At 41.1% G+C, this 14,383-nt stretch overlaps 1 protein-coding gene across 1 annotated transcript in view; it reads right to left on the bottom strand.

Annotated features, from left to right (window-relative positions):
* The window catches only part of zc3h3 (zinc finger CCCH-type containing 3), a 64,177-nt gene that overhangs the window by 27,694 nt on the left and 22,100 nt on the right, over window positions 1–14,383 (bottom strand). The gene's annotated exons all lie outside the window — the stretch shown is intronic.

The raw sequence follows: 14,383 nt of genomic DNA, 5'->3' as shown, positions 1-14,383 counted from the left end.
GGAACAGTGTGAATAACTGTGGAAATTTGTGTCAAATACTCTTAAAGAAACAGAGAAATTAAATAATAATACTGCGTCTACATTAATTGGTCAGTTATTGCTTGGTATGTGCAAGAAACACAAACAGTCAGGTGATCAGTATGTTGTAAACAAATTATCCAGACTTTGGTAAAACCAAAAGTGTCAGTCAGCAATTATCGGTCCATGCACAGGAAAACTACACCATGTACAGTTACACCAGGAAGTCTGTAAACTGTGAGAGATATTTCGTAATCCAACTCTATTAAGATGACCAAGGGCATTCACACTTCAACCAAACATGTGTGAATAACGTCATCTCATTACAATGCAATGTTTGCTGGGAATCCTTGGGTCCTGGTGTTCCTGAGGATGCCCCTTGACATGCACCACCCTACTAAACACCGTTGCAGACCACATACACCGCCTCATGACAACAGCCTCCAAATTTCCTAGATCCCAATCCCACTGAGCATGTCTAGGGGATGAGCCGGAGCAAGACAGATCTATGGAAGCCTCACCTCCCAATCCATAGGACTCAAACAATCTGTCCCAATGTCCTGGTGCCAGACACCAAAGGACACCCCTATAGGTGCCCCAGAGACGGGAATAACTCTTTAAGCCATTCCTTCAAATCAGTCTTCCCTCACTGAATTAAGTTTGACCACACTGTGGGTTGATTCCAAAATGCCTGAATGCTTGTGTTTCTTAACATGTCTGACTGCTTTTCAGGGATGTCACCACATTTCCCAGATCCCAATAATCAATTTGGTGTGTACAAAATTATTATTACCAATTAAAGCCAAACACACAAAAAATAAGATTTCAGCTGTTGAAAATTGTAAATATTACATCTATATTGACCAAGACATGGATTAAAAGTCTTGTGGAAAATTACACTTGCAAAAAGCCTTTTAGAATTTAATTAGCCACAAGCTGCACAGCACTTCATGAATAGGTAGAAACTTTCCACTACTACAGCCTGAAAAAGAAGATTTAATGCAACATGAATCAGTTGCTCACCATATTCATTTAAATTATTCCAACCCCCAAACACCCCTTTTGCATGTCATTATCTGCACTACGTCTTCCCCTTCTACCAATCATTCACTGTGGTGGTCAGTGACAGCACTCTGTCTTCCTAATGAGTAGAGAAAAGACAGAGTGAAGAGAGGTGTGAAAGAGGGGTAACAAATGAGTTTATACACCCAGTGAGGAGCTAATTTCCTATCACGTCTTTCTCAAGTCTTTAATTGCCAATTGTCAGGATTGTCGCCGTTTTAATTAGCATTCAATAACAAACCGTGACCACGAGGGCCACGGTGACAAACAATAAAATGATTCGATTTCCACTTCTACACATTCTAGCTTCTCTCTCCACTCCTCCCCCTCACTCTTCCTCCCCCAGGCGTTGGTTTCATTTGTCAGCTGGGATGCAGCTCTGGATCAGCTGGAAAATTCATCTCAGACAAACATTTACTGTTGAACAAATCACTGCAAGCTGGGGGGCTGCTGAAACACTGACTGCATGTTTAAGACACACACATACACAGAGACACACACTGTGACTTGTACATGCACACGTGTTTGCTGACAATTGGCTATTAAAGACTTATGACAGAGTTGTACATATTAAGTTGCATTATACAGTTATAATTCCATGCGACACCATGCCTACACCATTCTGATTATAACCTGAAACAAAGATCTAGGAAACAGTTTAATCACTGTCCTGTATGAGAACACACTGTATGCTACATTAGCAGATGATAATTTTCACTAAGGCTGACTTAATCTAGAGTTAAAGTGACTAAAAACAAATTTCGAATTAATCTCAGGATTTGAGTTTTCAGTAAATGTTAGGATAATACACTGGGTGTTCTGGCAATAATAGCAGACTTGCTGGAGGGAATTGTCCCCCAACTTTGTGTGGTGGAGTTCTTTGCCTTCACCTTGTCCATTTTCTTTCTATCACAGGACAACTCGGCTTGTATTTTTGTATTGTCATTTATTGACTGTGTTATTGTTTGAACATGTCTGTTATCCAAATGAAAGCATATTTTGTGTTTATTACAACTTGGGTCTCATGTTCGAAGGTTAGGTCATGGATTTCATCGTGCATGGAAACCCCTGGTTTACTTGGATCTGGGAACACAACGTTACTAAAATTTGCTAAAAAAAAAAGAAGTCTGACCTGGCAAGAAACATTCTCATGTGTTTAAGACAAACCCCGAGGTTAATTTAACTTATTTGGAAAAAGAAAATGAAGGTGAGCAGTAAAATCACTAGCCGAACTTGTTTTAAACATCCATTGCAGTTTACAGGATATCACCTGGTTCAACTTTGACCTGTCATACTTCACCGTTACTGTGCATTCACAGGTTTTCTGTGCACTGAGGAGTTACTCCCACATTTCATGGGCACTCAGCTGTCTATTTAAGTGTTTTATTTAATCTAGCTGCATCTAAATGCATGTTTCTTACTCCATTTGACTTCCTTTGAGTCATGTTCCAGACCTCAGCAAGGGCACCAGCCCATAGTTTAGATGCACACAATATACATTTTAATTTAATTTCTTAACACATTACGTAAATGTTAACAAGAATAAAGGTGAAAATATATGTTTTTCTTCATGTAAATCACAGGCAACAAGAAATTCCGATAACCTCAACTGTTTAGAAAATAAACTGCAAAATTTCAGGGGCACCAGTGCAACTAATGAAAATATTTAGTAGAATTTGACAGAATTCTGGCCGCATGTGAAACTAAAATAGTCGCACCCCGTCAGCAGTTACTTTAGTGAGTACAATGTTTTCAGAGCTCATAGGAATTAGAGACTCAACTATGAAAATTGTCCAAGAACAAGTTGTGAGGAACTGGAAACATCCTTTAATGAACCCAGGTCAATCATTATTTCAGAAATAAAAATCATAGTTAATATAATGATACTGACTTGAACCATATTGCTAGTTCTGTGGTGAAAAGGGTGTGTGTTAGTTTATGAAAGAGAGACCTGGTGAAAAAAAGTGACAAGTGAGAGAGTAAGAGAGAGTGTATGGGTGGAGGTGGGGTGGGCCTTGTACAGGATTAGTTGCCTGGCTTGTAGTCACTTTTTCTCCCACAATCCATCTATATTGCAGTCAGGGCTATTTGGGCGTCCTGGCAGATGACAAATAGGGCTTGTCAAAGGTGCTGCCACGATTCCCACCCTGCAGCCTTGTACACCTCCCTCCCACCCTCTCCCCAGCATCTCTGACCTGAACCTCAATCTGCCTCTAAACCCTCGTTCCAACATCATGACACTCGCCGTGTCCATGACGCTGTTCCACCGCTGTTCCACCTTGGCTACTGTTTAATGACATCTATAGTGAGCTGTACTGTTGGTGAGTATCCCTCAGTGTGTGTGTGTGTGTGTGTGTGTGTGTGTGTGTGCGTGTGTCAGCAGGGATGGATGGACGCTGTTGTTCTGATTGTAAACCACTGCAGGTTGTGTTGCTTGAGTGGCTTTGGGAGCAATGGGGTCTCAATCTTCCACTACAGGACCATGACCAATGAGCATGTGAACACACACACTCACAAACACACACACACACTTACTCACACGTACACAGCTGGGGTCTCAATCTTCCCTTAATAGACCTTTGACAGTGGCCTGCCTTGCAATGAGGGGGGAGCGAGCGAAGTGGCGCCCTGTGCTGTGAAGACACCGTTTGCAGACGCATGCAGCTCACACGACGTCCATCCATCTCTCGCTGCCTCGCTGCTGTGAATCCACAGATAATCTACTCCAGTAGCCAAACGCTGCACATATCGTTCCTACTGTAAGTAGCCTGCCTTGCCGCCAGAGAGCCACATGAAAGGGCTGGTTCCACAAATGTTCTCATTCTAGTGGAATCCATGCAGATAGTTTTGGCTTCTTTGGCACTGGTTTTGAGATATCTGTTTCTATGATCTGTGACCCCATCCCAATACAACAGGGGTGAGAGGAATCTTTTTTATGATGATCACATCTAGAGATGCACTGTTTCGATCTGCCGGATCAGTATCCGTGCCTGATAAAGCCAAGACAGACGCCACATGTCCATTATTTTCATTGTTGATAAATCTTGATAACTATAGCTTTCTTCAATTGATCAATTGTTCCATAAAATTCCCTTAACTGGTTTCCAAAGAAAGAGCCCTGGGTGACCTCCTTTAATTGCTTGCTTTATTTGACCGACGATCCAAATTTTAAAGACTGGGAAACCAGCAAATATTTACATTCGAGAAAGTGCAACTGGTGAATTGTGGCATTTTTGCATACCCCCTTGTAGTCTGTCCTAAGTTGGATGATGTGTGATATGTGACTCTATGTTTTTCTCATATGTGTGTATGAGGACTCTACTGCAAACAAAATCTACCTCTGGGTACTAATAAAGTAACTTGAACTTGAGCTTGAACTTCATGCTACCTTCCATGACAAAGATTTGAATCAATGAGCTATCTACAGATTCTAATGCATTTTAGGCATACTCAATTTTGTTTTTTCCTTGAAATTAAATGGTTCAGATAATCTGGATAAACTGTTGAATGTTTCAAAACTTGCCTGATTGTCTCATTGCTTGTGTTTCTTGCCCCATTGGCCTTCTCCGTACTGATTCGCAATTCTCAGATCTCAGCTATTACTTTGGTGAATATGTTATCCCAGATTTAAAAAATTATGGCTAACACTGTGAAAAAGACCCAAATTGTAAGAAACAGTAATTATCTTTAAATATCCTTTTTCCGAAAGAAAATCGTTGGAGCCAGAAATATGACATATCTCAAAATCCGAGTAAATAGCATTACGACAAACTGCACAGCTAGCGACCACTCAATGTAATTTGGGTGAACCATTTCCTATTTTTCCCTTGTTTATCCTCTCTATGATATAACAGGCCTGATCCTCCTCCATTAGTCAAAGTGAGGAATCCACTCAAAACTCATGACAACTAATTAATATAGATGCTGCTTGATCAACATAAAGTGGCAGATATACCATCACATAAGTGGATCTGGGAGTGTTGAGCTAGAGTCACATCCCTAAGATGACTGGGCCTTGTCTAAGCAGCATGGACTAAACTTTGACTAAAGTTGTCTGCCACTTCAGAGCTTTGATACTTCCATGCTTTCTATCTCTCTCTCCTCAGCCCTCTGACTGAGGCTACTGACAGGCCACTGCACCGCACATCCCCTCCTCCATCATCTTAGGGATCCCCCCACTGATCCCCCTCCACACCTGACAACTAATTCCAGGGAACAGCGGTCTCTGTCTGCCCCCTCCCTGGGACGACCTGATGGATAATAAATCTTATTATTGACAGTGCCTGTTCCCCCTGCCATCCCATGTTCCCGTCCCCTGGGGCTCATCTTCCAACTCCCACTGCTCCAGCGACGCAGAAGACAGCGACGCCATGCTAACATCAGACTTAACAAGGGAGTTACCACAATTTAATAACTTGCTGTAAGCCAGAGTGGTTATGATAATATGATCTCTTCGTGGCTGACACCCAGCGGTAGTTTCTCACAGACTACCCAGAGATGTCAACATAGTTTGATGCCCCACCCTGCCAACAGAGTACTGCATTCCACGGTCTTAAAAATACTGCATGCGGTAACTCATCAGAGTATATCATGTACTCCTACGGTATGACTACAATGTGAGCTTCGCAGGACACATCGCACGTGAACAAGTTGAACATCATGTTTTAGGAAAATGGAGATCATATAAAATGTTTATACACTTCCATATCTTCAATGCTAGAGCCAATCAGTAAGTAGTAGTAAGTCTCATCTTGTACCTCGTTTGTTAAAGATGATGACAAGGTCACAGGGTGGACTGCTGCAGCATGTCAATTCATTAAATTTCCTGACCTGCTGTCAGTTATGTGATTGTGTTTAAGGTGTCATGTAGTGGCTTGGTAGATATGCAATCAGTGTATATACGGACTGTTACATCAGAATAACTGACAAAATAACAGAATAATAAGTGCTAGGAAATAGCTTTGGTCCAATTGTAGTTCCTGTTAGTTGCTGGCATTTAACACGGCAATAGGAAATAAACACATTTCAACATTTGACAATTTCTATATCGGTAGACTTTAGCTTTTCATTGGTATTTTAGTTTCAATGTCCCTGTCAATAACTAAGAAAAAATTGCAGAAGAAAAAGGTCAAAGATAGTATGACAACAATATTACAGAATTTTTCCTCCATGGTGCACCAATGTGTCCAGTTCAGTAAATATCTTACAATTCTTCAAAGAATAAATTAAATGGGAACTTATCATGAAGTGATTAAATGTTTTTAAACTGTGCTCATGGTTTTGCAATACACGGTTTACAAACCCAGTGAATGTGTCAGCTGAGGTGAACAAGGCCAAATTATGAAGGATCACATTTCAGCTCCATGATGTATATCTCTTACGTTCATATACAATTTACGTACGTAAGTATATAGAGATTATAGACATGATTTTGTAGCAACTGACAAGTTTTAAACTCACAATTGACAAGTTTTTGTTTTTTTTGTCTTAACTTATCATTATGAACTAAATGTTGATAGCACAATGTGATGTGAGCAACCATCGGCATTTGGATTGATTCCAACAAAATCCCCTGGGCTGACTGACACCATTTCTATCTACCTCTGTCTCTGTATTACAGACTAAATGACTGAATAAACTCACATTTTGTCCTGTGTGGTTGGTAGTTGCAACTCTGAGTAAAAACAGACGGACATCATACAGAAAAATATATCTGTATGTGTGTGTGTGTGTGTGTGTGCGTGTGTGTGTGTGTGGGCGCCAATCCAGGTGAGGGGTCTGACAGTTTTGTGGGGACAAAAATGCTGGACCTCATAACCAACATCATTAAATTTCAGGGTGAAGACTTGAGTTAAGGTTAGGGTTAAGGTTAGGCAAGTAGTGGTTATCACACGGGTTAGGGCAAGGCTCCAGGAAATTAGTGCAAGTCTATATAATGTCCTCAGTGATGAAAACAATGTGTCTCTGTGTTTTAACATCCGTCAATTACAAATATGTATTAAGAGCTTTGTTCACGGATAAAAAAAAAAACAAAAAACATTAATGTCAAAGAGGGACAAATGGACAAAAGAATTAAAAAATCTTTAGGCACGAATTATGAACCCGTGCACACAGTTTGTACAGATGTGCACGACTCCAAGGGGGTCCGTAGCTTTAAGTTACAGTTCATGTTCTTTGAATCCTTAAGTAATACTTGATACGACATTGATTCATTCCTGCAGACTAAAAACAGAACTCCCTTCAGAGAACCCCGTGTTATAAGTGTGATGACAGATGGCTTAACATGAATCAATTGCTCTTCAGGTCTGTACTGTGTCACGACCGAATTAACACTTGGCTGAAACTTAGACGCTAGAGAATAAACAGCATTATATTTAAGAAAGTATTCCTGTATAATGTACCTGCTGCACTCTTTCACAGAAGTACTCAGGGGCTCCATTAGTGTGTTTGTGGATGAAGAGTTGACACAGACTGACAGGCTGACGGCTGTGTGGGGCCTCATGCTGACACAGGAGGCCCCTGGTGCGTGCCATCAGCTGTCAGGCAGTACGGTGGTGATGTCACCGCAGAGAGGCGTGTTCAGGGGGAAGAGTGTGTTTTGGGGAGTCGGGTGGTGGTGGTGGTGGTGGTGGTGATGTGGGGAGGGGAAGTTACTGGCTTGTGGCCTCGTCCATCATCGCAGTGGAGCCATCAGCTGTAACATATACCAGTTGACCTAGAGAACCTCAGGTTGACCAAGGGAGGGGGAATTCTTCCACTCAGCCTTACGCACATGCAAGGCAAATATTGCATATTACAATAGTGATATAGTATTGTTGATTTGTATAGCTTCTGAAATCAGAATTTACAAAAACCTAACTTTAAAAAAAGCCAAGATCAGACAAGACAAAAACACAAGACAAAAAATGAAAACAACAGGATTTTAGAATTTAGATTTTAGTCTATGAAAGTCGAGAAGAAAATGCATTTTTAGAAATAACTGAGAAAATTTGAGTCAATGTGCAGTAGGACTGATTATAGTTTGAAATTCTTAATAGGCTACAAGTGCTAATATCATTGCTGAAATGTGGAAATTGCTGCTACACCTAACCCCGAAGAACACCACAAACTCTCATTTGAACATTTCTATTTGTGTATGTGAGCTACAGATAGGTTAGATAGGTTTATAGGAGCATGTAATGTAAGTTAAACGCAAAATATGTTATTTCTCCCACTGGGCGTCTCTCTATCAAGCAATACATTTGCAGGGTTTTGCAAATTTTTGGGAAATTTTGTGGAGGGCCAGGCAGGTTGGGGAGACAAGACTTGTTGCAGCTGCACAGAGCCAGCTAGCTCTGGAGAAGAGAGTCAGATGCAGATCTAGACCTTCTGGAGGAATAAACACCTGCAGTCACATCAGATTCTGCTCTGATCTAGAGCCATTTACTGACAGGAGGAGAGCTCAGGGATTTATCTTCACTCCTGTTTATCAACCTGACTGCAGCAGCAATCCTGCAGAGGTAACTTTCATTGTCAGCTGTTTATGTTATGTAATGTGAAGGCAGACTGGAGCTGGAGGGGAAATGTACTGAACATAATGTTACAGAGAGGAGAGGGGAAAATGAAGAGAGTACTGGAGTGTATTCGCCAACTTCTCTATCCCCGAGGTAGCAACAGCCGACCAAATGCCTTGACTTTACTTGTTGATTTCTCTGGTTTGAACATTGTTGCAAACATGCGGGATAATGTTAGTATCTACTCTAATAAAGTTCTAAACGTTTTTGACATTTTAATTCAGAAATCTCACATATCATATCTTTAAGGCCACACATAACCATGATTTAACAATAATGAGATGAGCACATTTTCTTGATTGCCATGTGTAATCAGAATTAAACTTATATTACCGGAATATAGATCTATATCCACTCAAAAACTACATCATCTGTATAAAAAAAAAATTCCACATGTTAAGAGCACAGTCCATGTCTTAGTATTTTTCCAATTGTTAAATGATATGCAAGGAGACTTGACAACACCCTTGATGAATAATTAAATGATAATAGCCCCTATGTATGCTTTTCCAGAGTAGCCATACACTCCTGTAGCCATAAAGTACATCAATAACGTAAATAAGACATGATGAAAACATGCATTTCCTGTGAACTCAACCTTGACCCTGACCCCAACCCTGAGAGCTGACAAAATCTTTAGTGGTGATCAGGACTCTGTCAGGTTTTGATTTGCCATGGCCATTTCATGTGTGTTGCATGATGTGTGTCATACACACACACAAACACACACACACACACACACACACACACACACGCACACAGTGTCGTGTTTGGTCAAAGGGATGACTGTGGCTGTCAATCAGCAGATCCCATTAGACGCATCAAGAGGAAGAGCCTGGGGCTTTGTCCACTTAAGGATTGCCATCATTACATACGTTATATGGGCTTCTGTTTGTAAGTATAGAGAGTGGAGGTGTGTACCCTTGGTTGTGTTTATGAGAGAGTGAAGAAGCTTGGGGGGTAAGCGATGGGGCACTTGAAGGTTAAGTAAGTGCATCCCTAAAGGGCAACACAAGATTCCACAAGGGATGTGAACCTCTGCCCCGAACTATACACGTCAAGACCCCCAAGCAAGTAAGCAGCCCCAGGAGGGTGGGGGGCGGGGGCATCGGAAAGACAGCAGACTGTCAGTGAGTGAGAGAGAAGACAGGGAGAAGATATGCAGACTTGGCTATTAATGGGTCTTTTTGTTGTTCTGATTTTTTTTTTTTAAATACCGTCTTCACAATGACATGGAGGTCTTAAAAAGGAAAAAAAAAAAAAGACTTAACGCACCTGGCAATAACACCTTAGTCATTTAATAACATGTTGCCCAAATCTATGTGCTACACTTAAGACCTTATTTCTGAAATGAGCTTTTTCAGTACCTATAGCTTCAACATGGCGGTATTACCAGCTGATTTTAGCTTATCACAGATACATCGACTTGGTGTGCAGCTGCCATATAACAAAAAAATCACAAAGACAGTGTAGCCACACAGTGAGCTCTTACAACTTTACTTTTCAACTGTAAAATCTACCACTCACTACATTCTGCATCTTGGTTACAATTCTTTGATATCCATATCTAAAATGTACTTGTCAAAAATGCTGATGCTGAATTGTTGAAAATGCGTTGACCTACAGCATGTTGGTTGACTTGGTTTCATCATATTGAGTGAAAGGTTGAAGATGTATGCAGGGCCCTGTGGTGCTGAATGTCAGTCAGCAGTCACCACACACACAGGGAGCAGAGGTGGCTCAATGGTGTAGTTTAAACCAGGAGTGAGGTTCTGGTTGCAGATGCCAGCGTGGTGCGCATCCATCATGTTGCTGATTCTTTTGGGCCAGTGAGTGATGGACCATAGTCAGCCGGTCGGCCACCAGCACTCAACTTCAGTTTCAGCCACTGAGTGAGAGACAAGGAGGTGATGTACAAACCCACCGGGAGACACACAAGCATCGCAAATGTGTCAGAGTGTGAAGAGAGAAGGGGGGCCGAGCACGGGTTGAGAAGAGAGGGAACGAGGGTGCCAAAAAGAGAACCATAGACAGCAGGATGGTGCTGCTCATAGAGAAGGATTCTTTAAACTTGACTGTAAGCCGAGGAACATCTTTTAGGGGATAAAGGTTAGGCTGAAATACAGCTGCACTCCTCCAAGGTCAGCAAATGAAAACACTGGCAACGGTTCACCCCTTAGCTCTTACACTGCCAGGCCAACAATGTCATATTCCTTGTCATGTGTTTCCATAAATAATTCCATTAATTTAGTGCTCAACTATTTAGTGGCCAACTATTCTGATAATCAATTATTATGTAAGGTGGTTTTCAAGCAAAAATGCTTAAGATTTGATGGTTCCAGGGTCTCCAACAAAGGATTTTTAGCTTTTTCCTGTCTTTAATTATGAAAAATCTTTGCTTTTGAATTTCTGAAAACAAAGCAATTGAAAGTTATCCTTTCACGGTTTACATTATTTTCTGTTGACCAAAATGACTAACCGTTTAATCAAGAAATTTTTCAGATTAATCACTATATTTAAACATTTGATTTTATTACTCATCTTAGAGTACCATATATGTAATGACGTTTGACAAGAGCGTTAGGATAAGAAAGTGAGCCTCCTTGAGTAACTGTCATGGGTTGCGTGTCCAATAATATATATAGTCATACAGTATAGATTTACAGATGAACCTTGGCAATGATACTGATATTTGACCTTTGCGTCTCGATGTAATTAAGAGGACCTGCTGGAATAACTACAGAACTCGTGCCTGAAGGTTCACTCTGGCCTGGGGCCATGGTCAGCTCAGTAACAGGGGGGCTCAGCTCTTGACATGGCACTGCATTTACTGGGGTGAAAAGTGAGGGTTCGGGGGCTAAAGGTCGGGAGGGAGAAATGAGGACGATGGCGTGATGAGGGACAGTCAAGTCTCTTGTCGGCTTGGGCGCTAATTCTGTGAGGGCAGGGGGTCGAGAGGCTTCCACTCAAGCTTTTCTGATCTTTTAGAAGGCCAGCAGGTGTTCGGAAGACGACAGGCTCCAAATAAACAAACAGCTCCTCCAACAACTCTCCACTTCTCTGCTCTCAATGAAGTTTTTTCTTCTGCTTTCCGATCACCCAAACCTTCCTTTCTTTAGGCTCAGTAGTGGACCCTCTCTCTGATAACTCCGTGCCGTTAATCTGCATGTCTACATGTGTGTCCTTAGCTCTCTCTGCCCTTCTCTTGTGCAGCATCCTCGACAGCCCCCTCGTTCTGTGGTGGCATTCTGGGTACAGCTGCCAGGGCCTAATTGGTCCCTTTGGGCCAGGGAAGAGCTGGCAGCAGCCCGCTAAAATGCTGATCCCGACCAGGAGGAGCGGGCATCTGGTCGGAGCGGACGTTGCTGCTAAACGGTTGGTATAGTCCAATCACAAACACATACACAGAGGCCTATGTACTAATAAAAGGTCCTTCAAAGTCACAGCAGATGTGAATTAGACTAACATGAGTCAAGTCATCTACTACATAAAGTCACAGTAGAGCTGCAACAAATTATTTTAATTATCGATACATCTGTCAATTTTCTTTTTCAATTAATCAGTCTTTCACAGAGTGCAGCTTTTGCACACCTTAAGATCGACAGCTGCGTAGGAGAAGACCGAGGGCCGACAAAATCAGGAAAAAAAATTTCCGCACACTGTCCGCTTCACTTGCAATTAAGTTTAATGACAACAATGTTTCGGTACTTAAACCTTCATCAGGTTATCTTACAAGACAGTAGGGGAGGCCATCTTGAATAGACTCATGTGGACCAATCAAGACAGACATCCCTCAAAATCCAATCAAACACACCTGGACCAACAAATCTACGCCACTGAATGAAACCATTTTTTTAAAAACATCATAATAGGAAAAGTTCATATGTATATATATATACTTTATATATATACATATACACACACACACACAAATCTAGGCTATGAAGAAGCTGATTACGACAAACTATAACTTCAGAAAACCATCATGATGAAAAAAATAAAGACACTATGGAAGCTACCTAGAAAAAAGTAAATCTCATCAAAGGTTACAGAACAGGCCACCTCATGATGTCACATTAAGAAGTAGTAAATCATCCACACCACTAGGAAGCAAGGTATATTTCAAATATTCCAAAGGGTACATCTTAAAATCTAAAATTCACATAACAGGAATTTCACAGTACAGAATCAATGGAACTTAATATATCTTCTATAGCCTGTCACCAGACAAATATATAATATATAAATCTAGGCTTCAAATAAATAGTTTAAGATGGAATACAACAAGAGACAACCATATAGTGAAGGACTATATATGAGGGAAAAAAAAATATATATATATAGATTTGTCCCAGTCATGGAGGTAATAGTTCAAAGCCTCTAAACCACCATCATGTGGTATACTAGTGCAAAGGCTGGCAATGTCTAGCGTCATCAGAAGGACGTCATCAGCCAAGTCAGTAATGAAAGATGTCTTGTTAGTGAAATGAGTAGAACCTCTAATACTTGCTGGTAGGGTATGGACATAAGGTTTAATTTTAAAAAATCTACAATAATGAGAGCCACAATAATGAGTTAGTCTGAGCTACTATGTGGAAGCCTGGAGGATCAGACAGAGATTTGTGTATTTTAGGCAATGTGTACAAAACAGGACGAATAGGGTGCTGACAGTACAAAAAGTCATGTTCAGCTTTGGTAATCCAACCATTCTGCCTGGCGTCTTCCAAATACGCACACACCTCTTGTCGAAAAGCGTAAGTGGGGTCATTTTCTATAGAAACTGGTGATATTTGGCTGCATCTTGGACACAAATAGCTCCACCTTTATCCGCAGGTTTGATCACAATGTCTTTGTCATCAATGAGTTCATTCAAAGCAGCTTTTTAATGAGCTGTCAAATTATTAGAAATATTAAAGGGTTGACTATTCATCTTCATAATGTCCTGTTCAACTATTCTGCAAAAAGTGTTAATAGAGGCATTGGTAATGAAACAGAAACAGGAAGTACGGTATGTGGCCTGACCTTCCAGTTTAATCAGTGTTATGCAGTGGTCACAGAGTACATACCTACAGTAGCATAAAAACATGGGACTCTCTTGGATATCTTCAATGCCGTACACTCTTCTCTTAAAGGTGTAATTTGTAAAATATGACCAGAATTCAAAGCTCCAAAAATATAGGTTACATTACTTATTTTCTTTATTTCCATTCCAGTTGATACAGTTAATGAAAGCTATTTGCCAATCAGTCCAGCATTACTGTCATGGAATGAGACCGTCAATGATATCAGCTGTGTCTCTACAGAGACAGAGTGAAGTATTTAACAGGTAAGCCCCCCAAAGACAGGACACAAATTAACCACACACACACGCACAGAGAAGCCCTCTGGACAGGAGACAAATTGACCACTTCCCACAGAGCAATTCACAAGGGAGCAGGGGACAGTAAATGGCCAATGATCAATATCGCTTTCTTCAGGAGCGCCCACACAATATTAGCCCCACACGTAGATATATTTAACACATAAACATACACGAACATGTGTCCAGGGGACAATATATCAGTCCTGTGCATTAAGATAATATTTTAGGCCCAAAAGAGGACCGTTTGATCTCCGGTGGTCCTGTGTGACTGAGGAAGTCGTGATGCTCTTGTCCCGTTTAGACAAGTGGCTTTCTACCCCCACCTCTCTCTTTTTTACTCCTCTTTAACTCTGAAGCTACAATGACAGGAGACAAACTAGCTATTTCC

The sequence above is a fragment of the Pagrus pagrus genome, assembly GCF_965226575.1.
Source record: "Pagrus pagrus genome assembly, chromosome: 6".
NCBI lineage: Eukaryota > Metazoa > Chordata > Actinopteri > Spariformes > Sparidae > Pagrus > Pagrus pagrus.
The sequence above is the reverse complement of the archived record's forward strand: the minus strand, read 5'-3'. Positions and strand labels throughout refer to the sequence as shown.